Source organism: Anabrus simplex, chromosome 1, assembly GCF_040414725.1.
Source record: "Anabrus simplex isolate iqAnaSimp1 chromosome 1, ASM4041472v1, whole genome shotgun sequence".
Taxonomy (NCBI): domain Eukaryota; kingdom Metazoa; phylum Arthropoda; class Insecta; order Orthoptera; family Tettigoniidae; genus Anabrus; species Anabrus simplex.
In genome coordinates, this window is record NC_090265.1 from 1,222,877,340 (window position 1) to 1,222,905,134 (window position 27,795).

General features: G+C 37.5%; 1 long non-coding RNA gene across 2 annotated transcripts in view; it reads left to right on the forward strand.

The window, feature by feature from the left end:
- The window catches only part of LOC136858210 (uncharacterized), an 84,349-nt gene that overhangs the window by 34,065 nt on the left and 22,489 nt on the right, over positions 1-27,795 (forward strand). Inside the window, exons 3-4 of one of the 2 annotated variants that reach the window (XR_010858615.2) lie at positions 3,636-3,745; positions 19,168-19,349. This is a non-coding gene — a long non-coding RNA (uncharacterized lncRNA). Of the gene's footprint in view, positions 1-3,635; positions 3,746-19,167; positions 19,350-27,795 lie in introns of those variants that run through there. The other variant, XR_010858616.2, reaches the window with a different exon arrangement.

The following is a 27,795-nucleotide window of genomic DNA, read 5'->3' on the forward strand; positions in this document are numbered from 1 at the left end:
TTAAAGCCCTGAGAACTTGTGTTGGAGCATTGTTGTCTACCCCTACTAATGCTCTCCTTGTCGAGACCGGTGAGTTCCCTCTTCCCATTCGCCGTAAAATGATAACATCTAAATATCTACTTAAAAGATTTGCTCTGGCTCAACACCCATTGCTTCCTAAATTGCAGTTATTAGATGAATATTCTCTTCTTTCACAGGCCCGCCGTCGTAAGATGCCTGCTTTGTTGTATGCATATCAATTTCTTCTTTCCTATAAAAACACTATCTTACGCACTGCTTCTTCCCCAGTTTATTCAGTAAATTTTGATTGTTTATTTTTTGTCCCTTCTATCATTATTTCCCCTACATCTTCTTTTTCTTCTATTCCTGGTTCTTTGTTGACTGGCCCACCTTTTAAGAAGCTACGTTTTGCTCTAAGTGATTCTGGCGTCCAGATATATACAGACGGCTCAAAAAACTCTTCTGGCGTTGGAGCAGCGTTCTATATTGTCAATACCAATGTTGCTGAACTCTATCGTTTACCCAGTGACTTTTCTATCTACACTGCGGAAATTTTTGCTATTCGTCAAGCTCTTATGTATATTAAGCATCATTCTATACCTAACGCAGCTATTTATACGGATTCCCTCAGTGCAGTTCAGTCGCTCAAGTCATCTCATCTTTCTTTTAACTGGTATTTGTATCATGTTAAAAGTCTCATTTATACTTTGCATCAATCTGGGATGGTTCTCACTTTTGTCTGGGTCCCTAGTCATATAGGTATCTATGGGAATGAACAGGCGGATTTATTCGCGAAGCGAGCTGTTCGTGATGGCAAATCCCTACTTAACCTTGCAGTTCCTCTACCCGATTTTTATCCAGTTCTTAAACATTATGCTTATGGTCAGTGGCAAGAAGATTGGACTAGATCAGCTTCTTATAAAGGTCGCTATTATTACAATATTCAGCCTTGTATTCCTCCCTATCCTTGGTATTTGAAGGGTCACTATTCTCGCCGTCACATTACCAACATTATTCGTCTTCGCTTTAACCATGCTCTTACTCCTCTGTATAAACATCGTTTTAACCTCTCCCCCCACTCCTCTTGTATATGTGGTACTCTGAGTGCTGATGTAAATCATTTATTATTCCAATGCCCTGTGTATGATTCTTTTCGTCCGGCTTTTATTTCTCGTCTTCTCAGTCTTCAGAAAGCTCTCCCCACCAATGTCTCCTGCTTGCTTACCGATATGTCTCCTGCTCTAATATATGCTATCAATCAATATTTGGATGACTCTCATCTTCATTTGTAATTTACTGTCTGTTTATTGTTCGCACCGTTACATACTCCTGCTTCCACTGTTTTTTGCTTCTACGCACTTCCTTTGTTATGTTTCGCGTTACTTAAGGTGTGTACATAGACCCGATGCTCAACTATTCTTGAGACCTTCGTAGTGAAATTCATTGCGTGTGATCTTCGTAGTGGACTAATTGCGTGTGATTTCGCATTATAAGTGTAATATCACAATAATAAGTGTAGTGGCTGGGTGAAATAATAGAGCCCATAACCTCTCCGACAACAACAACAACAACATAAACAATCATGGCGGCATCCAAGCGCGGCATGGATGAGTTTATTGCCGTAACTGGTTTGAAAGTAGTAGTGATGTTGAAAGTGGAAATGATTCTCTGGAGAGTGAAAATACTTCTTCTTCTTCAACTGACAGTGATGAAAGTGATTCCGATTTTAGTTCTGAGATGATAGTGCCAATTGAAACTACGTGACAAAACCAGAATGTAACAAGAACGAGTGAGAAGTCTAGATTTGTTTGCTAGTTGCTTTACATCGCACCGACACAGATAGGTCTTACGACGACGATGGGACAGCAAAGGCCTAGGAATAGGAAGGAAGTGGCCTTAATGAAGGTACAGTCCCAGCACTTGCCTAGTGTGAAAATGGGAAACCGCGGAAAACCATCTTCAGGGCTATCGACAGTGGGGTTCGAACCCACTATCTCCCGGATGCGAGCTCACAGCTGCGCGCTCCTAACCGCACGGCCAACTCGGCCGGTGAGAAGTATAGTAAAATGATACTTAGAAATGTGATCTTGTTGACAATAAGCCTCTTTCTGTTACATGTAAACCAGTTTTTGAAATTCACTCTATAGTGGGGAGGGGGTTGGGTAATAATACGAAAAAATTGACGTAGGGAATGAATTTCTAACCCCACAGTTCTGGGATCACGTTACTAAGCAAACCAATGCCTATGCCTCTACATTTCTTGCTAATTTATCTGTTTCCCTTGAAACCAGTAATACTTACGAACAAAAACATTTGTTTCCTGTTACTATAGACGAGCTAAAAGCTCACTTTGCTTTGTGTATTCTTATGTGATTAATCAAATTTATGTTAAAGTGACGAAAAAATAAATGGTATGTAAGGGAATATTTCCTTTCACAAATAATGGTAGGCCAAAGAGTTAAATAATTCAATGTGCGGAATTTCTTTCACTGGGTAAAGAGCACTGCAAGGAACAATCAATCAAACAGCAAATACACTTTCAAGCACCACGTTTATTCTCTTTGTGTTGACCCTTGATCATAGTCGGTTATTCTTGACATTGGTGTTGAGTAGTAGTTCCATTTAAAGGTACGGTAGCGATTTATTTTATTGTCTGGTAGCCATGGGTAGAAGCGAAGTGACGATCAAACAGCATGCCAAAAGTCACAAATCGGGACATTTTTGTGTAAGCGATACAGATGGCCTATATTGATGTGCCGACTCTGCAATCAAAGACATGTAGAAAAAAAAATGTTTTGCAGTCCTTCCTTTGCCTTGGCAGCACTTCTGTCCATTTGGGCCTCTACGAACAGTGTCGATGTAGAGTTGTTTTTAGCAACTACAACATAATTGTAACTGATGAGCGGTCTCAAATGAAGGAGGACACCTTTTAAGCAATTGGCATGTTGTACTTTAATCATCATTGGAATTCCTCTTCCTTGTAGGTGTGTTGTACTGTGATAAATAAATACGTTCAGAATAATATTTTTCACTTTGAAATTGTGTTTGTGAAGCATATTCCTGTATGTGAGTTAATACTTGCAGTCTTATGTTGATGTTTGTCTTATTTTCCATAGTGAATTCAAAACTGCAAGACGAGCAATGTGTGATTAAACAGTATGATTTTACTCCCAACTGTTGTGTGTGCACTTTAGCAAATTATGCCTATTTTTAACCAATTTGCTACAAAACGCTAAATTTGAGAAATTTAGATGCTACAAAACGCTAAATTTGAAAATCAAAACGCTAAATCTCTGATTTTTAAATGCTATAAACCACGAACTCTAGCGATAGGGTATAAATTGTAGTGATTCTTTAATAACTACCAATAGAAGTACATCAGTGTTCATTATCCAGTTTTATAAATAAAACAAAAGAATGGTTGTTAGTAACTCCATTTTATTCTCGTGATAAATTTTATCTTCATGACAAAAATAATCTTAAATATTAATGTTTTTTTTTTAGGGGGTGGGGTACTTTCTATAAAAATTTGGTTTATTTGATGTAACATGGCATTAACTCTACAACACCAACTAAGTGTAAGAATGACATGTATATATATGTGTTCTAAAATGGTAACTGCTCCTCACCCATAGGGAGGAGCGATTCCCCACATCATATCCAGGTTTGCCATTTCATAGCAAAAATGGCTGCTTGTGTGAGGGCCCTCCTGTGCTGTTCTGTCTACCAAGGTTATCTTCAAAAGGTAAGTTGCTATGTAAATTTTGTGTGTTATGGACATTTGTAGAAAACGTAAGAATAACATGTTGTTGGTAGACCCAGTTAATGCTCCTGGAATGTCAATGTTCTTGTATGATTAAATGGAGCAAGCCACATTGGTATCTTACAAGCTTGTAATTCTACTTTCAAAAAGCACAGAGGGAAAGTTATGAGACACAAGAAAATCAGATATTGTTCTTACATACAACCATACTAAAAGGGATGTTGACATATTTGATCAAATGTGCCAGAATATAAACTTTGAGATGGAAACTAGGGGATGGCATATGTGCTAGATAGGAAAGGCCTAAGAGTGGGAAGGAAGCGGCCATGGCCTTAATTAAGGTACAGCCCCAGCATTTGCCTCACATGTAATTTTCACCCATCAGTACGCGAGACAAAATCCGGGCAGTAAAGTGATATCTTGAATGAATTTCATACTAAAGCTCGACAAGTAACTTGTTGAGCCTTAGCAGAAACAGAAAATTGCTGGGAAATGCTTGTCATGCCATGTTAGGACAGGTCATTGGTTGTGATGAGGAAATGGAGTGAGAAGCAGCTCAAGCCCAGCAGAACGGAAGCACTGTCACTTATGCAACTACTATCTACCTAGAGGTGGATGACAAATATTTACTGTCTGGTTTGTGCTAAGCCTAATTGCAGGCAACATCTGAAGAAAACGTGTTCCAAAACACCGAAGTGTAGACCAGAGTAAAATGAAATGTTTATGTTAATCTTACTTTGTTGTTGAAGTCTTTCTTCACTTCTTTCCCCTGCTCCTTTTAAGTAAGTAAATTTTGTGCTGGCCTCTCTCAGTACATCAACTAATTTTTTTCAGTCTAAATACTTTTAACTGTTACTAAAACAGTTTTAATTAATTCTGTATAGTCTACTATTGCTTCCCCACAGCTAATGATTTTTATATACAACTAGCAAGGTACACATGCTTCGTTACGGTTTTATACCGAAAGTTATTATTCAAAGTTTTACATTTTGGAGAGTCCACTGTCAGCCAAGCCTGTAAAATATGCCCTCAATTTGTACGTCAAACGGTTTTGGGGAAGTGATTATTTATTTTCTAATATAACACTCATTCGAATCCCATACAGAAGAAATTGAATGTTTTAAACCCTATATTGATGTAAAAGCAGCCAACCTATGAAATTTTAATTTTGTAATGTCCAACAGTAATGGATGAATGAATACTTTTTATGGAGTGAATGCTTTTAAATACTTGTTAACATCTAGGATAGAGAAGACCAACCTTCATAAAAAAAATTAAGTTTGTGCCCAAAACGGTTTCGGTTTGTGTTTTCGACAGTCAATCACAATCTTAACCCCCCCCTTTTTTTTCTTTTTGCTAGTGGCTTTACACCGTACTGACACAGATAGGTCTTTTGGCGACGATGGGATAGGAAAGGCCTAAGAGTGGGAAGGAAGCGGCCATGGCCTTAATTAAGGTACAGCCCCAGCATTTGCCCGGTGTGAAAATGGGAAACCACGGAAAAACATTTTCAGGGCTGCCGACAGTGGGATTCGAACCCACTATCTCCCGGATGCAAGCTCACAGCCGCGCGTCCCTAACCTCACGGCCAACTCGCCTGGTAATCTAAACCCCTTAGGGGAGAAATATTTTGAAGTACAGTATATGATATGATATTTTACACTCAGGACATAAAAGAAGATTCTTCTCGTAAAATTACAACTTGTACGTCAAACGTTTTTGGAGGTATGAATAATTTTTTTATGGAGCTAACCTCATTTAACACTTTAGGGGTGGAATGTTAAAACAATATTTCCTACTTCACACCTAGGATTTAAAATATTACCACTATTTGGAATTTTGTCTTCGTATGTTAAACCGTTTTGGAGGAAGAAATGAATATATTTGTTTCCGGATCTTAATCCCCGTTTGACTCTCGGAGCGATTAAATTGGTTTCAAACCTTCTGTTATTTAACACCTTGGATATCATTTGAAATTTGAACATCATAACTCAAAAGTTTTCATATAATTGCATATTTTTGGCATCATTCCTCAACCCCCAGTCAGAACCCCCTTAAAGGAGTATTGTTTTAAGTCCACTTTTTATTTTTATCCTCATAAAAAGAATTCAACTTTTTTTACACCCTCCCCCTTAAGTTGATTCCACCCCCTCCCCCGCCACAAAATATGCGTCTTTATTTTTAAAGGAGATTTCAAATACCAATTTTCTTGTCAGTAACATCCTTCGTTGATATAGATGTTGATTCCCATAGGTAATGTGATGGCCAAGCAGGCATCAATTTTTGGTAATGAGACAAAGTCTCTCAAAGTGCATGGGCACTGCTGGTGGCTACAATTAGCCTATGCAGTGGCCTCCACGGTATGCACTAGCTATGTGTCTTGGTAGGTGTGCTAGGTACCAACTGATGAGCCCAGCCTAGCACACGGGGGCGAAACCCTGAAACCAGGAATGAGTTAGCTGGAAAATTTATAATGTCCAATAACGGATCATTTATGTTGGTATTACAACCTTCATTTCTGAGATATAAGTAACCTCAAACAAAGAATTCAACTAATTTTTCAATACATTTATCCCCCCCTTAATTGGACTTTCCAAAAATAAAAAGGATGCATGTATATTTTAAAAGGAGATTCCAAATACAAATTTTCATGTCTGTAACATCTTCAGTTTTTGAGATATAAGTATCCTCAAAAAAATAATTCAACCCCTTTCTCAGTCCTTTCTACAACCCCCAACATTTGGGTGTTTTTTCCGGGACAATAAATACGTGTTACTTTATTTTTAAAAGAGATTAAAAATACCAATTTTCACGTCTGTAATATGTTATTACAAGATATTAGAATCATTCCGTATTGACGGTTTTCACCTTTGTAAAGTGTAATATGTTACGTTTTTAAATACTGTACATATGCTCATTTTAAAAATTCTCCCCCTTAAACATTTCCCTTCAAGTGGATTTTCAGAAAATGAATTATGTGTGTTCCTTACCTTTACAGGAGATACCAAATACCAATTTTCTCGTCTGTAACATCTTCAGTATTTGATATATATAAGTATCCTCATAAAAGGAATTCATCACTTTCTGCACTTCTTTTCACCCACCTGACCCCCTTAAGTGGATTTTCCAAAAACAAAAAAACAAAAATGTTTTTCTTTATTTTTAAAGAAGATTCCAAATACAAATTTTCAGTTCTGTAACATCTTCAGTTTTTCAGATGTAAGTATCTTAATAAGAAATATTCAACACATTTTTCAGTCCTTAAGTGAATTCTCCGAAAAAAAAAAAAAAAAAAAAAAAAAACTTTAAAAGGAGATTCCAAATACCAATTTTCACGTCTGTAACATGTTATGTTTTTGAGATATATTGTAGATATATCTATTTGAAAAATTCACCCCCTTTGTCACTCCTGTTTAACCGCACTTACGTAGATTTTCCGAAAACAAAAAAATACGTGTTTCTTTATTTTTAAACCAGATTCCAAATACCAATTTTAATTACCATAACTATTCTCATAAAAGGTATTCAACCCCTTTTTCACCTTTTTCCACTCCCCTTAAGATTTTCCAAAAACAAAAAAATATGTGTTTCGTTACTTTTAAGGAAGATTCCAAATACCGATTTTCACATCTTTAAACTGTTAAAGTGTTTTAGATATAGATACTCTCATTTTAAAAATTCACCCTCATTTTCACCCCCATAACGACGGAATATTAAGCAATTCTCCCTTAGTGAGCACATACATTATAATATAAATGCATCGTCAAAATTTAATTTCTTTATGTCCAGTAGTTTTGGCTCAACGATCGATCAGTCGGTCGGTCCATCGGTCAGTCAGTCAGTCCATGTTATTTTATATATATAGATGTAATTTTTACCATAAGTTTCAGATTCAATATGACACTTTAAAAAGTTGATGGAACTTATTTTTTTGATAAGATCAAATAAAAATATACTGATTGAAAAGAATGACATTTTCTTTATTTTTCCCAAACTTTCCGAGTCGGCATAATGTGTGTGTGTTGTTGGCAACAAGCAATTCCTCAACATGTTGATGATCAAATGTTTTAAGTTTTAAGATTTGATGAAGTCTATTACATGTATTCATGTTCAATCACACACCAAAATTAAAACTTCTATCCATCACTAAAATCGATCAAGAAAATTAATTTGATTCAATGAGCTGGTAGGCTAAAATTTTATCAGTTGTGTCAATTCAGGATATAACAGCAGGCACAAAGTCAACGATGACAAATTCCTTTTACCATGCTTTTGTTCTAAGAGGTATGTTTTAATGCATGTTTTAATGTTGAAATGAACAATGTCCTAGCAGCTCCTGTGCCATTACCACAGCAGTTGGGTGTAGTTATTCCATGTTGAAATGTACTTAGTCCTGCAGTTGGTGTGTTTCAACACAGAATGTCTTTCATTGCATTAGTTTGCCAACAAACCTATGCAGAGGGCACTGCTGTGTTTCATAAGTGGGTGTTAAGTGATTGTCGGCGGGGATACATCCTATGTAGCCGTTGTGCTGTGCACATTATTAATTTTCTTTCTTTCTGTATTTATAAACTAATTTTAATAATGGACAATGAAGTTATGAAAGGAAAGGAATGCAAATGCAAAGAAGAAAATTACGCCATTAATAAAACACAGCGATCAAGTGTAAAAGGTACTGCACGTATAAAGCTATGCAGGTAAAGCAGTCCCTCATAAAAGTATTGAACCTCCCTGCAGGTATGGTGGAAATGAATCTATTTACTTAAATATTACCTGTTCAACTATTTCACTTTCATAAATTATTATTGTGAATGAAGTTATGATTGCTTAATGAATGTCTGACAAATATTTTACCAAGGTTAGTTGTGTGTTTTAGATGCAATCATCTCTGTTTCAATAGATTGCAAGAACAAGAGAGGCCACAGATGCTTTTTACAATTATGAAGCCAGAAATGAACAGGATATCCACTTACAGAGACTCATTGAATGGCATCCTATAAAATGGCGGAGACCTAGGACGGTTCATCAAGACGGAGAACAACAGAAAGTCAAGATGGCGGCTAGAGTAGACACGCAAGCTTAGCGCTGCTGCTGCAGTTTGTGTTGTTTGTGTGGTATTAATCAGAGTTGTTGCACTTTACGGTTCTCTGCACGGGTCTATTCGAGTTAAGGAATCGACGTGTGCAAGTGAAAAAGCGAGTTCTCCTTTTGCATGGCTACTAGCAGAGAGAAACTACTACATTCCGGCGTTCTCTTTGACTGGATGCGCCATTTTCCAGACTTATAAGTGCCTCCCAACTAGCTCTGAGCTGAACGAGCCTAGGCCTGGTCGCTCAGCGATTATGGGCTTGCTTTGCCTCCTACTACTGGCTGGAGATGTCCACTCAAACCCTGGTCCCACCACTTGTGAAATGAAAAGAGACAAACATCTATTGTCAGAATGTGCAAAGCCTAAACAATAAGCTGTCTGATTGTGAACTATCCCTGCCAGACTTGAGAAGTTGACATGATTGGACTTACACTGAAACATGGCTCTCATGGGCTAGTGACAGTGAACTACCACTCAATGCTAATTACAGTATATTTCGTCGTGATCGCGCTACTCTAGGTGGTGGAGTGATGCTAGCAGTGAACAGTGCATTACCGTGTAAACGAAGGACAGACCTCGAACGGAACTGTGAGTTAGTGTGGGTAGAGCTACTCTTTCATCGATGCCCTGTACTTGTGGGATGTTACTACAGACCACCAAACAGCCCATTCTGTGACCTTTGAACAGTGCCTGGACTCACTCATTGCAGCTCTCCCTCATGGTAAAGTAATTTTAATGGGCGACTTTGACTTGTCTATAAAGTGGTCTTCTCCAACTACCGGACTGTCAGTTAACAACTGGGACACATACTTTATAGACAGTTTTATTAATGGCCTCGGACTGAAACAGTTTAATATGTACCCAACCCGTGGACCCAACACCCTGGACCTCATACTCTCCTCACTAGAACTTAAAACAATAACCCCAGGCAGAAACCTTTTCCTGTGTGACCACCAGTCTCTCGATGCTATATTCCTCCTTCCCCACCCCTCCTCAAAGCCTCACAACAGGACATCTTACCGCCCTACCTACATCTGGCTCCGTGCCGACTGGCCTGCAATGTGTCGTGCCCTGGAATGCCTTCTCTGGAGTCTGCTCGAAATAGCTGATATTGAATTGGCTCTTGACCTGCTGTACGACTGGCTGCAAGCTGCAATTAAAGACTTTGTACCTGCACAACGGGCTACTACCAGCAAATATCAACACTGGATATCACAAGAGACCAGACTGATACTATTTAATAAGTTTTTTTTTTTTTTTTTGCTAGTTGCTTTACGTCGCACCGACACAGATAGGTCTTATGGCGACGATGGGACAGGAAAGGGCTAGGAGTGGGAAGGAAGCGGCCGTGGCCTTAATTAAGGTACAGCCCCAGCATTTGCCTGGTGTGAAAATGAGAAACCACGGAAAACCATTTTCAGGGCTGCCGACAATGGGGTTCGAACCTACTATCTCCCGAATACTGGATACTGGCCGCACTTAAGCGACTGCAGCTATCGAGCTCGGTCTATTTAATAAGAAGAGAGCTTGGCGCCTGTGGAAAGACTTCCTTAACCCACACACTCACAATACCTTCATTAAAATCCGCCGCCACGTGAGGTTTATGGTGAGAAGAGACTACAATACACATGTAGACACAGTCGCTGAAAACGTCCGCAGCAATCAACACACGAAGGACGAAGTGGATTCCTGTCAGCGTGAACCACAATGATGCAACAGCAGACGGCGCCGAGTGCAATGAACTGTTCAACAGATATTTCTTCTCCAACTTTTCCCCTCCCTTACAAAACCAACCGCTCCCTCCCGTAGGTACAGCTTCAAACAGAACCCTATCAAGCATAACTACCACACCAAGTGAAGTTCATAACTTTCTTCAAACTCTTTGCACCAACAAAGCTACCGGTGCCCTCACTATAGGTCCTCTTTTCTTAAAAAATACTGCCAGCACTCTTTGCGTCCCTCTCTCTAAATTATTTAACAGATGTTTTGCCATGGGCTATTTTCCTATTACCTGGAAACAGCCAAATATTGTTCCACTTCTCAAATCAGGCAACAAATTTAATGTTTCATCTTACCGACCAATTTCTATTCTCCCCACACTATCCTTTATCTTTGAAAAAATTATACACCAGCGTCTCCTCGCATTCACTTTGCTGTATATCTCAACTAAGCAGCATGGTTTTCTAACCAGGTGGCTCTTGTCTAACAAACCTGGCCACTCTGCATAGCTTTGCATCACATGCCATTGCAGCTAAATCACACCTGGATATCTGCTACGTAGACATTTCGAAAGCTTTCGATTCTGTAGACCATACTCTGTTGCTCCATAAACTCTCTGAACGATTTAATATACATGGCAGTCTTCTGACCCTTCTTGCTGGCTTTCTACATAACCGTTGGCACAGAGTGGTGATATCAGGCACTTCATCCTCATGATTACCAGTCACTTCCGGTGTCCCACAAGGCAGTACTCTTGGCCCCTTACTGTTTTCTTTGTTTATGAACGGTCTGCCATCCAAACTCAACGAAACAGCGAATACCCTACTCTTTGCTGACGACTGCAAGATATTTAGGGAGATCAGCAATCCATCACATGAAGTTCTGCTACAGTCCTCACTTAATGCTCTCTCGAACTGGTGTCGTACTTGGAAACTTATCCCCAATCCACAAAAATGCAGCCACATGACCATAACACTACGTAAATCTCCTCTACCGACATTATATTGCCTACTCGACAAGCCCATCACCGTAGTTATGCAACAGCGTGACCTAGGTGTAACATTCGATACAAAATTACAATTTAAGACCCACATAGAAACATATACAACCAAGGCTACGAAATTACTAGGCATTCTCTATAGCTTCACAGAAATTTCTGACCCCATTGCTCTTCGTCACTTCTTCCTCATGATCATTCAACCTCTCTTAACCTACTGCTCTTCGATTTGGACAACAGCCTCCCCCTCCACTACCAAGCAGTTAGACAGAGCAGTGTCCTTCTTTGCTGCAATTGTAAGGAACAGAAACTCCAAGCTCAGAAATCTGTCTACGCAGCAGGTATTAATGGCAATTAATATGTCACCGCTGCACATCAGGCGACAGGTAGCTGACCTGAGTTTCCTCCACAGGATCTTAAATGGGCATTACTGCTCGGAACATCTTGTCTCACTCTTCTCTCTCCGTGTTCTTTCCCGCTCCACCAGAACCAAAGATCTTCTCCACATTCCCCACACTCAGCATTCAATACTTCAATGATCTTTCCTAATCCGCCTCCCAACACTCTTCAATATTAATAGGAGACAAGAGCTTGATATAGCATCAAATAAAAGCATATTCGAGAGGGGAGTAAATAGTCTCTTAAAGATAAGTTGATGTGAAGGGATTATACCGTCATCTTGACCCATGACGACTTGGCTATGAACATGGACATTCTCGTGGTTTTCGATTTGGACATTTGTTATTAGCAGGCTGTGTGCCTGATCTTGTTATATTTTGTTATGTTTGTTATATTTTATTATGAAAGTTTACGTTTGTTAAATAGTCTGTTGACAGTGCAAGTGAAATTTGCTCAGTGTAGCTGTATCTTGTGCTTTGTGAATAAATAAATAAATAAATAAATAAATAAATAAGAATATACATATTTTGTAATGAGAAATCAGGAGCATCTGCAAGTTATGTAGGAATTCAGTCATTTGTTTAGATGGAGTAACACATAAGCATATATTCAGGATTGCTAAGCTGTCGTTGAAAGGCGAAGTCTATTGGCCAAGAGAGGATACAATAAGAAGACACATGCTGTATCACATGAATTCTGCATAGAAATTCAGGACTACATTCTCAAGTTTCCTGTCAAAACATCTCATTATGGTGGTAAAGAAGTAGATTACTTGGATGTAAGGCTTAATCTAAAAATATATACATGATTTATTTTGTGAGGAACATCCTAATCTTGAAGTAAAATACACATTTTCTGTTCATTATTACAATAAAAAGTTAAGCTATAGATTCAGTAGACCACAAATAGATGTGTGCAGTATCTGCAAAATACTTCAAGTCAAAATGAAGTCTCCATGCTTATCGCAAAATGTTATATTAGTAGCAGCATGTGAGCTAAATATTCACAAGCACAGAAATAACTGATTTTATTTCTATGAAATCACGCTCAGAATCCTGCCAATCTGGTGAGGTGAAACAGTTTGTGTTGCCTTTGACTACATGCAAAATTTACCTCTACCTCATGTTCAGGAAATATTCTATCTAATGCAGCTATGGGTACATATATTTACTACACACAACCTCCAAGAAAATAGCTGAAAAATATGCATGTATAATGAGGGGAAGGCCAATGAAGTATGCACCTTCATACTGAACTATCTCACCAATCAGATTAAACTAGGCACAAGTGTACTCAGACGGATGTCCTGGCCAAAATAGGAACTATTCATTTATTCGTCTCTGCATGGATTTGGTTGAATATAAATGATTCAAGGAAATTATTCACAGTTGCCCTATTAGAGGTCATTCCTTCTTGCCTACCAATATGGATTTTGATATTTTGCAAGAAACAAATTAAGTGCTGCGACTGAATCTACACTCCAAAATAATATTTTACAATCGCTGGTAACGCAAAAAAGGATGTTACAATAAAAATGGCGGAAGGAACTGACATCACTTATGTGGATGTGTGGTGGCCTATGCATTACAGGAAAGCAACTGTGAGTGATGAATTAACAGGGAAAAATGTTCCTAGAAACGAAGGTGGCATTTGCTCCTGCATCATTCTCTGAGTTCCAGTGTTCTGCAGATCATCCTGGCAGAGTGGCTGCTCATCCCTTCATTGGGAGCCTAGTCCATCACACATTTCATTTGTCTCAGCCAGGACCAAGAAATGGTCCTCTTATGAATCAGTTGAGAAAGGATGAGTAGCAAATCAAATCTACAAAACAGAATGATCTCATGAAGGTGTTAAAATTGAAATAATAGATAAAGAGATTCAACCTATTCAATACAAAGAATAAGAAATGTAGTGAATTACATTCCCATTTAATAATAAGTAGAAATGGTACCGGTTTCGACCCTAGTCCAGGTCATCATCAGCCGATTAAAATATGAAAAACAATGCATAGGAAAAGGAAATGAAAGATCAAGGACACTCCGGATCAGTAGAAGAGGCAGTATGAAAATGAACGGGGGTAGACACTATAAAACTCAGAAGAAGTAAAATGCAAGTCACTCAAAAGAAAACAGTGTGCAATTCTCTGAGTGGCAGCATGGCACACGCAGCGCTAGGCAAAGTCCCACAATGTTTACGAATAGCGGAGAAGGGTTAAATGAGCCAGTTTTTAAACACTGTCAGGCACAAAGTCACATCACAATCGAACACATAGGAAGATCCATAATTGTGCAGGAGCTGAAGACGAGTAGATCCATTGAAGCAACTTCCCAGCTCCCGGTGATCAGCGTGACACATTCAACATTAGGCACTGTGGTTTCAAACGCCAAAGTAAAATGGAGAATAGCTTGAAGATCCAGTAATTTTCCTCGGTCGCAGGAAAGTAATTATATAGATAAATATAATACAATTCAATATAATTGAATAAGTAATTGTGGTCCTATAGAATACTTAGAACTTCACGTCAACTGTTCTAAGTATTCTATAGGAGCACAATTACTTATTCAATTATATTGAATTGTATTATATATGTATATAATTACTTTCCCGCAACCGAGGAAAATTACTGGATCTTCAAGCTATTCTCCATTTTACTTTGGCGTTTGAAACCACAGTGCCTAATGTTGAATGTGTTACGCTGATCACCGGGAGCTGGCAAGTTGCTTCAGTGGATCTACTCGTCTTCAACTCCTGCATGATTATGGATCTTCGTATGTGTTCAATTGTGATGTGACTTTGTGCCTGACAGTGTTCAAAAACTGGCTCATTTAACCGTTCTCCACTATTCGTAAACATTGTGAGACTTTGCCTAGCGCTGCGTGTGCCATCCTGCCGCTCAGAGAATTGCGCACTGTTTTCTTTTGAGTGACTTGCATTTTACTTCTTCTGAGTTTTACAGTGTCTACCCCCGTTCATTTTTATATCGCCTCTTCTACTGATCCGGAGTGTACTTGATCTTTCATTTCCTTTTCCTATGCATTGTTTTTCATGTTTTAATCGGCTGATGATGACCTGGACTAGGGTCGAAACCGGTACCATTTCTACTTATTATTAAATGGGAATGTAATTCACTACATTTCTTATTCTTTTGTATTGAATAGGTTGAATCTCTTTATCAGTTATTTCAATTTTAACTGTAATATTTTTCAATACGGAACAATGACATTTTTAACTTTAAATCTCATGGTGTATCGTTATATCAGATCATCTGAGGCAAGTAAAGCATTCTTTGATGAAGTATTACAATGGCTATGTCAGTGAAAACGCATTACATGTCTCTTCTAACAGGCGGCTTATGACTTGTTTGACTACTATAGTTTTGTTATTGAATATCTCTGAGTTCAGTGCAGCCATTTATTAATATTGGGGTCATTGAAAAGTTGTCTTTGAAGAAAATAACAGCTATTCCATGCATGATACTTTCATATACATCTATTCATTTCAGAAGAAAGGTGATAAACCAAGAGCGTGAATGATATTCTCGCTTACAGGTTGTTCCATTCATTCCATGTTGAAAGGAACTAAGCCCATTTACATATTTTGTCCGTAAAAGTCTTAGTAACAACAAAACAACACTTCTTTAGTTTTAATATAACGGCGTGGACATGCACTTTGCATGTACGAACAATTACAGCTCATACTACATTACAAGAGTGGTAAAACAATTTTTTGGGTGTTTATCTCAAAACTTAAAAAAACTGAACTTAGTGCCTTTTAACAACAAGCAATTCAATTCAGTACATAGTACAAGCAAAGTAATTTCTGTATATGGAGTAGAAATTTGGCAAGAAGATGAAGGAATTGTATTACTGTAGTCATAAATAATGGCTCCAAAGTAATTGTGAGATCATCATACTGTACTGCAAAAAATGGAGTGAGAATAAATTGAATATATGGATATAAAGGCAGATATTGTTAAAAGAATATTACAGCACAAGCCAAGACTAAAAGTGAAAAGGTGAAATTCTACCGACAGAGTATCAATATCAAATGAAACACTGAAAGAAGAGAAACTGAGCGGACAGTTACACAAAAATACTAGATAGCACGGGAATAGCACATTATTGGGAAAGAGATTTAAATAAAAGACTGTGCAAGAAAGTGGTCCAGAGAGTGAAGGATATCAAAAAGTGATCAAGGAAGGATGTAATAGCAAGCGAAAACAAACAGAATACTATAAAATGAAATTAAACCAAAAAAAAAAAGCTCAAAATATTAATTGAATTTAAATAAGTGGATAATGGAGATATACTAGAATAAAGTCCCAATTGGAAATAAGGCAAAATCCGTCATGCACTTTATGTAATAAAGACATGGATATGGCACTAGTGGCACAGCCAGGACTTTTACCCGGGGAGGGCTATGATAAGATGTCTTAACTGCTACAGATCATATGCAATCACACAAGGAATCCACTGGGATGAGTTGGAATAAAGGAATGTTTATGATTTCTGATGCTTAAAAGCAACATTTTTCAAGCAATGTGTTCATTCAAACTTCTTTCATTGCAAATTTAAAAAAATTCACAAAGCCCCATCTGCTGCTTATGAATTTGAAAGCCAAAAGAAACAGATTTTCCTGCACCCCCCCACCCCACATTTCATCACCTGGAACCTATACATATGATATTAAACTGATTTTATTTTTGTTTTATAATAATGATGTATCCATATGAGTTACTGCTTCACAATCCAGTGATGCAGATTTCAAGTTTATGCAAGATTGTGTAGTAGATACCAGTTTATTTTCTTTAACAGAACAAAGTAATCTTGAAGAATATTTTTTTTTGGACCAGGCCTCCAACATATAAATAACATGCACTCAACAATGTTAGCAGTTATAGGCCTACTAAGCTGTGCTGGGTTCTGAAAGATATAGAGAAGAAGAGAATATAACAGGAGACAAATCAGGGAGAGAAGTGTTCTGTTACCCCGCTACCCTGGTTAACTGGTTCAAGTGCTGTTAGTGGAAAAAAAATTTCACCATCAGAATGTTGGCTGGCAAGGTAGGAGAGGTGGGTGGTATAAAATTTCTAATCACCAGATTGCATGCCAAAAGCCTGGATTCAATTACAAACCTCTCTGCAGGGTTCATATGGAGTGAGGGCATATGACGCTGTTGACGGCAATTTGTCTGTCAGATGGAGCCATTAAGCCTTGAGCAGATCCCTTGTTGTTATCAGTACGCTACGTGCCGACACCAGGTTTCACCAGCATCGCCTAGATTAAGAAGCCATGTGCGTTCTCTGCAAACAGCATGATGTGTATACCAAGAGTAGTCATAACAACAGCAAGTGACTAGTGTTGTGTAGCATCATGCTGAGGTTGAAAATACATTAATGTTTTACAGTGTGACTGTTTTAGAAGAATAAAGATGGAAACTGAGTGTTATTGAGTTGTTTTTAACATTATTTATGCGATGCACAGTTCAAATTTGTATTAGTAACAGATAAAATGCCCTACAGACGTTGTGTGACCAGGTGTAAAGGAAATTACCCGACATGACCAAAACTGCAAGTTTTTTCATTTCGAAATGAAGAACAAAAATGATCTTAGGTGGGCAGTGTGTCCTTTTGCTCTCCCCAAAATATTCTCCTCCTAGATGTTAAGCTCCCTTACAATGAAATGTGGAGTTCAGCATATACACAAGGAGACTGCTAACGTGTTAGATCTGGAGAAGTTGGCAGATGATTTTATATCAAGAAATGAGATTAGGAAGCAGACATTCCTTCAGAGAACTATATTTGGTAATGGAGATTGTTAAAGCGGTACATCTGGTGATAGAGCTTTTCACATTTCATATCATGAAATGAACAATACACAGTAATAGGACATTTATTCAGAAAATGTATTTGTGAAGCACATTCTACCTTTTCCGTTTACTTGTGGTTATTTTTGATAACTCTATACATAAGACTTCCATCTAAATATCTACTTACTAGCAGTTAACCATGGCTTTGCTCACGTGGATTTCGTAATTTGATCAAAGTTATCGTTCCTTGGTACTGAACTAAGATGTTATCTGAAAATCCCTAAAGTACAAAACCTCATCGAAAAATTGTGTTTCATTTACCCGAAAAACTCTTTGTAAACAACGTAAGTCGTATTGCCTTTTGTGGCCAAGATGACCATGCGACATAGAACTGTACACGTGAGTCTTCTCTCAAGTTGATAAAAAAAAAAGTTTCTTTACTTTTAAAGGAGATTTCAAATACCTATTTCTACGTCTGTAACATCTTCAGTTTTTGAGATTTAAGTATCCTCATTAAAAAAAATCAGCTCTTTTTTTATCACTTCTTTTCACCGCCCGTTGAGTGCTTTTTCTGAAAACAAAGTCTGGCTCCATGGCTAAATGGTTTGTGTGCTGGCCTTTGGTCACAGGGGTCCCGGATTCGATTCCCTGCAGGGTCAGGAATTTTAACTACCATTGGATAATTTTGCTGGCACGGGGGGTTGGGTGTGTATGTCTTCTTCATCATCATTTCATCCTCATCACGACGCGCAGGTCGCCTCCGGGGGTCAAATCAGAAGACCTGCACCTGGTGAGCCGAACATGTTCTCGGACACTCCGGGCACTAAAGCCATACGCCGTTTCATTTCCGAAAAAAAATAAATTTCCTGTACTTTTGCCAATGGCCATAGCCGTGTTGAAACACCAGATCCCGTGAGGTCCCCGAAGTTAAGCAACATTGGGCATGGTCAGGAGTTGGATGGGTTGCCACGCGCTGTAGGTGGGGGGTAAGGGAATGGAGGAGTGGAAAGGAAGTGGCCACTCTACCACACGTAAACTCCGGCTCAGGAACACCTCTGCGGAGGTTTGGACCTGCCTTCGGGCAGAATAACCCTTACCTTACCTGTACTTTTAAAGGACTTTTCAAATACCAGGTTTCATGTCTGTAACATGTTAAGTTTTTTACATGTACTGTAGATAATCATTTTAAAAATTCACCTGCTTTATCAATTCTTTTCAGCCCCTTAAGTGGATTTTCCAAAAACAAAAAATACATGTTCTTTATACTTGAAGGAGATTCCAAATACCAGTTTTCACGTCTGTAACATCTTCAGTTATTTAATAATGATAATAATAATGTTATTGGCTTTACATTCCACTAACAACTTTTACTTTGTTTTCGGATACACCAAGGTGCCGGAATTTAGTCCAGAAGGAGTTCTTTCACATGCCAGTAAATCTACCAATAAGAGACTGACGTATTTGAGCACCTTCAAATACCACTGGACTGAGCCAGGATCGAAACTGCCAAGTTGGGGTCAGAAGGTCAGCGCCTCAACCGTCTGAGTTACTCAGCCCGGCCAGTTTTTTTTTTTTGATGTAAGTATCCTCATGCAAATAATTCAATTAATGGTTCAATTCCTTCAGTCCTTTTAAGTGGATCAGATAATGGTTCACCTACTCTAATTCACAGAGTTCTTTTTCTAGAAATGTAACCACTCATTTGTCACTTATTTTGTGTAATCCGACTGCCCTCATTTTTGTCAGTATTCTTCCATGATCAACCCTATCAGAAGCCTTAGGCAGGTCAATAGTGATACAGTCCATTTGACCTGAATCTAAAATATCTTGCTGGAATCCTATAAGTTGAGCGTTAGTGGAATAACTTTTCATAAACCAACTTGAACTGCCGTCTATCAAATCAGTAATTTTGCAAACATGTCTTCTTCTTTTGAGACCACATTGGATCACTTTAATCAACCCCTTGGTTTGTCAATTTCTTGGTTGGAACTGTCCAAGCCTTGCAGTCCTTCCAGTACTTCTACATACGTGTTGATATTCTTGCTCTTTCTTGTGTAGAGAATATTCTAGTTGGAATTTTCTTCTTTGTGAGTATAAAGTGGAGTCATATTTTTAACTGTTGTGTTTACTTTTCTTTTATCCATAGTGTCATCAGGTGTAAGGCCAATTTCTTTCAAATCCTCTCTAATTTCTTTTATCCATCTGCATCCAGTTGTAGTATTTTTTGAAGCAAGATTGTACTGCACTAGCTGTTTCAGAGGTCGCAAATCTGGCATTCTCAGGATGTGGCCAAAGTACGCTAGTCCTTTCTTGTGCATGGTGTCAGTAATGGGTTCTAATTTCTGATATACAACATTGTTGGGTACTATTCACCATTGCCCATCTTTTTGATAGCTTTTATTGATACAAGTTCTTCCAATTCATCTTTCAATCTTCTGTAATCTGTTAGTTCTGGATTGTTTGTTTAGATGGAATAATGTTTCTGTGGCATATGTGGCTTCTGGCTTTATGACTGTATTGTAATGTTTGACTTTCATATTAATGGATAAGCATTTCTTTTTGTAAGTTTCCCATGTTAATTTTTGTGCCTTTGATAATTTGTTTGTTCTTATATGAATTGAAGGTTTTTTGTTTAAATTATTTGTTACTAACTCACCTAGATATTTGAATTCTGTTACAATTTTAATTTTAGTACCGTCAATATGTATTGCTTTTAATGGTGTTTGTTTTTGAAGCATAATTTCTGTTTTTTCAAATGATATTTTAAGGCCAATTCTATTTGCATCAGTGTGAAGCTCCGATATTTGAGTTTTTGCTTCATCTAAATCTTTGGCTAGTAATGTCATGTCATCTGCAGAAACCAAGGCAATTTGCTTGGATTTTCCTACTTATTTTAATATTTGGAGGGCATTTCCTATACGATTCTCGCATTACCATTTCTAGTGCACAATTAAATAGTAATGGTGATAAGCCATCACCCTGCCGTAACCCAGTAGTTACTTTGAATGGGTCTGATAATTCGCCTCTGAACTTCACTTTCGATTTGGTCTCTGTAAGAATTAATTTGATCATATTTACTTTTTTTTTGCTAGGGGCTTTACGTCGCACCGACACAGATAGGTCTTATGGCGACGATGGGATGGGAAAGGCCTAGGAGTTGGAAGGAAGCGGCCGTGGCCTTAATTAAGGTACAGCCCCAGCATTTGCCTGGTGTGAAAATGGGAAACCACGGAAAACCATCTTCAGGGCTGCCGACAGTGGGATTCGAACCTACTATCTCCCGGATGCAAGCTCACAGCCGCGCGCCTCTACGCGCACGGCCAACTCGCCCGGTGATCATATTTACTAACTTACGATATAATCCCATGTGTCGTAAAATGTTTAATAATGATTTCCTGCAAATACAATCACAGGCCTTCTGGAAGTCGATAAAAGTTATCATCATATCTCTATTTCTCTGTTGTAATCCATTATCAGTTTGAGGTTCATAATTTGGTCAGGGCAATTCCTCCTAGAAGAAGTTTGGTGGAAAGCAGTGCACGTACTGGTTGAACCGTGTACCCCCCACTCTCCTCAGGGATTGCTCACTCCGGGGCTTCTGTAGATTTGGCATTTTTCTTACTTCATTTGGTGGGGGTCTCTTCTATTTTAGGTGCCGTTAATTTTATTACTACAACTATTAATATATGAGCCCCAGGAATATCATTAGATCAAACCCCCTTTATTCGTCTGAATAGTGGTATATGAAGCTTTGAAATTTGAATTATAAACCAGGGTTAGATACCCTATTATTTCAGATGTAAAAAGTTTCCTTGAGTAGTAACAATAAGTTCTTGAAACTCAAAGAATTTGGCGGTGTTTTAATCTTTTCAGAGGAATCTGTCCTATAATAGATAATACACGTTATATTCGACTTGATTTTGTTTTCAGTTTGTATGGTAAGGCAATTAAAAAAAAAAGTGTTACAGCAGGCGGAATTGTTCAAATTACTTCAACTGTTTGTCCTAAGGCCTGAAACCTGCTTGATATTCAAGCTGTAATTTAATTCTATTGAGAATAATTCTAGAGATTTTTTTCTATTTGCTTTACGTTGCACTGACACAGATAGGTCTTATGGCGATGATGGGACAGGAACAGCCTAGGAACGGGAAGGAAGCGGCCGTGGCCTTACTTAAGGTACAGCCCCAGAATTTTCCTGGTGTGTAAATGGGAAACCATGGAAAACCATCTTGAGGGCTGCCGACAGTGGGATTCGAATCCACTATCTCCCGGATGCGAGCTCACAGCTGTGCGCCCCTAACCGCACGGCCAACTCGCCCGGTAGAGAAAATTTTATATGTAACGTCCAGGAGTAAAATCCCTCCGTAGTTATTAGGGCCTGTTTTGTACCCTTTTTATGTAGTGGATGAATGATGGCTGTTGTCCAATGTTCTGGGAATTTTTCTGTAATCCAGATGTTGACTCGTTGTTGATGAAGGGCAATTATTGCTGAACTTCCAGCATATTTCCAAATTTCTGCAAAAGTCTGATCTTCTCCAGGTGCTCTAAAATTCTACATCATTCAATGCTGTGTAAACTTCCTTTATTGTAGGAGGGTTTATATTCCGTGTTGAGGTTGTTATCAGTGGATTGACATCTAAGTGAAGGAATTCTGTTGGCTCTTCACAATTTAGGAGCGTTTTGAAGTATTTAGCCAGTATTTGTGCATTGTTATGATTGTTGTGGGCTAATTCACCACTTCCATCTTGTATTAATAAGGTTGGGGCTTCATACTTAGCCAAATGTTTTTTAAAAATTTTGTAATAATTCCCTGAATGTGATATTTTGATTTCTTCTTCAGTTGAGTTCAGAGTTTCTGTCTTTTTATTCTTCTTAAGGTTTTACTTGTATCTTTCTGCTGTTTAACTAAATTTTGGAAAGATGCTTCAAATTTTTGGGACTGGTGCAATAACCACGCTTTGTGTCTTTTCTCAATCAAATCATTACATTCATTATTCCGCCACTGATGTTTTTTATGAGAGTATATTGGGGCCAGTTCTTCTGCAATTTGCTGAAGGTTACTAACTAGGTCATCTATGTTATCTGTGATTTTAATTTTCTGTTGCTTTTTGATAATTTTCATTTTTAATTAGCAGTGTAGGATCGTTTTCCTTTTTGGTTTATAGGCTTGTTGTTGTAGTCTCTTTTGGGAAGTTAATTTGATTTTAATTTGAATCACTTAATGATCTGAGCCTGTGTCTATTCCTTGAAGAACCCTGACATTAAAAATTTTTTGGTGATATAATCTATATATATAAAATAGCTTGTCCTGACTGCCTGACTGACTGATTCATCATTGCCGAGCCAAAACTACTGGACATAAAGAAATGAAATTTTGGGGATATATTCATATTATTATGTAGGTGCTCGCTAAGAGAGGATTTTTGGATATTCCTTCGGTAAGGGGGTGAAAAGGGGGGTGAAATTTTAAAATGAGTGTATCTATATCTCAAAACTTAAAACGTTTATAGATGTGAAAATTGGTATTTAGAATCTTCTTTAAAAATAAGGAAACACAAATTTTTTTGTTTTCAGAAAATCCCAATAGGAGGGGTGAAAAAGGGCGAAAAGGGGTCGAATGCCTTTTATCAGGATACCGGTACTTATATCTCAGAAATTGAAGATATTACAGACCTGAAAATTGGTACTTTTGACCGCTTTTAAAAATAAAGAAACACGTATTTTTTGTTTTTAGAAAATCCAATTAATTGGAGGGTAAAAAGGGGGGGGGGTGAATTTTTAAAATGAGTGCATCTATATCTCAAAACTTTTAAAGTTTACTCATGTAAAAATTGGTATTTAGAATCTTCTTAAAAATAAGGAAACACGTATTTTTGTTTTCAGAAAATCCCAATAGGAGGGGTGAAAAACGGGTTGAATGCCTTTAAAGTGAATACTGATATCTCAGAAACTGAAGATATTACAGACCTGAAAATTGGTGTTTGGGATTCCCTTTAAAATAAAGAAACATGTATTTTTAGTTTTTGGAAAATCCAATTAATGGGGGGGGGGGGGGGTGAAAGGGAGTGAATTTTTTAAATGAGTGTATCTATATCTCAAAACTTTTAAACTTTATAGATGTAAAAATTGGTATTTAGAATCTCCTTTAAAATAAAGAAACACACATTTTTCTGTTTTTGGAAAATCGCAATAGGAGGGGTAGAAAAGGGTGAAAAAGTGGTTGAATGCCTTTAATGTGGCTACTTATATTTCAGAACCTGAAGATATGACGGACCTGAAAATTGCTGTTTGGGATCTCCTTTAAAAATAAAGCAACACATATTTTTAGTTTTTGGAAAATCCAAATAATGGGGGGGTGAAAAGGGGACGAATTTTTAAAATTTCAAAACTTTTAAAGTTTATAGATGTAAAAATTAGTATTTAGAATCTCCTTTAAATATAAAGAAACATGTATTTTTTGTTTTCGGAAAATCCCAATAGGAAGGGTGGAAAAGGGTGAAAAAGGGGTTGAATGCCTTTAATGAGGCTACTTATATTTCAGAACCTGAAGATATTACAGACCTGAAAATTGGTATCTGGGATCTACTTTAAAAATAAAGAAACAGGTGTTTTTTCGTTTTTGGAAAATCCAAATAATGGGGGTTGAAAATGGGGTGAATTTTTAAAATGTGTGTGTCTACATCTTAAAACTATAAGTTACAGATGTAAAAATTGGTATTTAGAATCTCCTTTAAAAATAAAGGAACACGTATTTTTTTGTATTCTGTAAATTCCCACAGGAGGGGTGTAAAAGCGAATAATGGGTTGAATGCCTTTAATGAGGATACTTATATCTCGGAAACTGAAGAGATTACAGAACTGAAAATTTGTATATGGGATCTCCTTTAAATATAAAGCAACACGTATTTTTTTGTTTTTGGAAAATCCAATTAATGGCAGTTAAACAGGAGTGACAAATGGGGTGAATTTTTTGAAAGACTATATCTACAGAATATCTGAGAAACGTAAAATGTTACAGACGTAAAATGTGGGCAGGTGGAATCTCCTGTAAGTGTAAAGAAACATAGGTGATTTGTTTTTGGAAAGTCCACTTAAGGGGAAATAAAAAGGGGTGAAATTTTAAAATGAGAATTTCTACAGTATATCTAAAAAAAACATAACATGTTACAGAAGTGAAAAATGGTATTTTTATCTCTATTAAAAATAAAGAAACGTGTATTTTTAGTTTTCGGAAATACCACTTGGGTGGAGGAACGGGGGTAAAAGTGACTGAAAATGGTGTTGATTTCTTTTAATTAAGCTACTGATATCTGAAAAATGAAGACGTTAAGGGCGTAAAATTTGATATTTGGAATCTGCTTAAAAAGTAAAGAAACACGTATTCTCGGAAAATCCAATGAAGTGGGGGGGGGGGGGGTGAAGATTTGAAAAATAAATTGTATGAGAATACATACATCTAATAAAAACTAAAGTTGTTACAGACGTGAAAATTGAAATTTGGTTCTCCTTCAAAAACAAAGAGAAAACGCTTTTGGGGGGGGAGGGGTGGGGGAGAATCATCTTGAGGGGCAGGGGTGAAAAGGAGTTAAACTCCTTTCATGAAGACACATATCTCAAAAACTGAAGATGTTAACAGTCGTGATAATTGGTATTTAGAATATCCTTTACTATTAAAGAAACAAATATTTTTGCCGGAAATTTCACTTAAGGGGGGTAGTGTGAAAGGAAATGAAAAAAAGGTAATTATGTTTATGGGGATACTTATATCTCAAAATTGAAAGTAACAGACGTGAACATTGGTATTTGGAATCTCCATTAAACAAAAAGAAACGCGCCTCTTTGGGGCGGGGAAGGGGCGGGAGTTAAATCAACTTAACGGCGGTGGGGTGAAAAATGCGGTTGAGACCAATTGATTTTACTGTTCATAATGTATTTATTCTGATCATAAACTGATCATTTTAAATCTTTCCTGGGTTCGTTTTCAAGAGCCATTCTTCCTTTGGAGAACATAAAGTTACATTACAGTGGATTCTCCTGGCATATAAATAAAAACTTAAACATATTTGAAATAAACGATAGGAATGATATTGACCGTGCAACTGTTCACCTCTATAATAAGGTCAATAATGCACGGAAGTATGTCATTCGTGTCGCCAGAAATCTCGCGCACTTGTCTACGCGCGACGATGGTGCTGGTCACATTTTCAGCAATGACAATGGCAGCAGATGTAATTTACCGCCAAATAGCGGTCTTGCATCTTTGGGGTCCAGAACATGAATAATAATAATAATAATAATGTTAATGTTCTGGACCGTCGTCCAAATGTGCGGACCGCGCTAGAAACGGGTACTGGCCGGGTAGAGACTACGAATGCAGTCCGGCCGCGGGTTCAGTACCGTCAAGGCACCCAAGACGACACCACGCCGGATCTCCTCAAGGATTTGAACCATGTTAAAAATGCTTATATGAAAAGATGGCAAAGATATAGGGACCCAACTGACCGAGTGGAATTCCTGGAATTAGCCCGGGAAGAACGAAATCGATTGCTGGAAAGAAAGATTGAAAAAATGAGTGGAACTTTGCCGTAATCTCTCAGAAAATGAGTCACATCGCGAATTTCGGCGGAATATATATAAAACGTTAACCATTCAATTATAAATTTCATTATAATACCGTAGCGAAGCACGGGTATCTTGCTAGTCTATATAAAATAACATGTCCTGACTGACTGACTGATTCATCATCGCCGAGCCAAAACTACTGGACATAAAGAAATGAAATTTTGGGGGTACATTTATGTTAGGGTGTAGCTGCTCACTAAGGGAGGATTTTTGGATATCCCGTCGCTAAGGGGGTTAAAGGGGGGGGTGAATTTTTAAAATGAGGATATTTATATCTCAAAAACTTAAAAGTTTACAGATGTAAAATCTGGTATTTGGAATCTCCTTTAAAAATAAAGAAACCCCTATTTTTTTATTTCACAAAAATCTCTTTAGGGGAATGAAAAAAGGGGGAAAATGGGTTGAACACCTATTATGAGGAGACTTATATATAAAAAACTGAAGATGTTACAGACATGAAAATTGGTATTTGGAATCTCCTTTGAAAATAAGGAAATGCGTATTGTTGTGTTTTTCGATAATCTGATAAATACGGGTGAACAGGAGTGACAATCGGGGTGAAATTTTAAAAAGACTATATCTGCAAATTATCTCAGACATGTAACATATTGCAGATTTGAAAACTGATATTTAGAATTACCCGTAAAATTAAAGAAACATAAATATTTTTTGGGAAATTCCACTTAAGGGGAACTGAAAACGAGGGTGAATTTTGAAAATTTGTCTACCTACAGTATATTTCAAAAACTTAACATGTTGCAGACGTGAAAATTGGTATTTGGAAACTCCTTTAAAAAATGGGGGGGGGGGGAGGGTTGAATGAATTGGAAAATTAGTTGAATTATTTGTATGAGAATGTATGTATGTATATATACCAAAAAATCTAACGATGTTACAAACGTGAAAACTGGTATTTGGAATCTCCTTTAAAAATAAAGGAACACGCATTTGGAGGGGGGAATCAACTTGGTAGGGGGATGGATGAAAACTGAGAAGAATACCATTTACGAGGATACATTTAAATAAAAAACTGAAGAAGTTACAGTTGTGATAATTGGTCTTAGGAAGCTCTTTTAAAGAAACGGGTACTGTTTGTTTATAGAAAATTCACTTGAGTGGGGAGTGTGAAAGGAAGTAAAAAAAATGAATTCTTTTCATGAGGACACTTTTATCTCAAAAACTGAAGATGTTACAGACATGAAAATTTGTATTTGGAATTTTCCTTCAAAGTAAAGAAAGACGTAATCTTTTGACTTTGGAAAATCCACTTAATTGAAAAATTATTTGAATTCTTTATGAGGATACTCATACCTCAAAAACTAAAGATGTTATAGACATGGAAAATTAGTTTTGGAATCTCCTTTAATAATAAAGAAACATGCATTTTCTGGGGGAAAT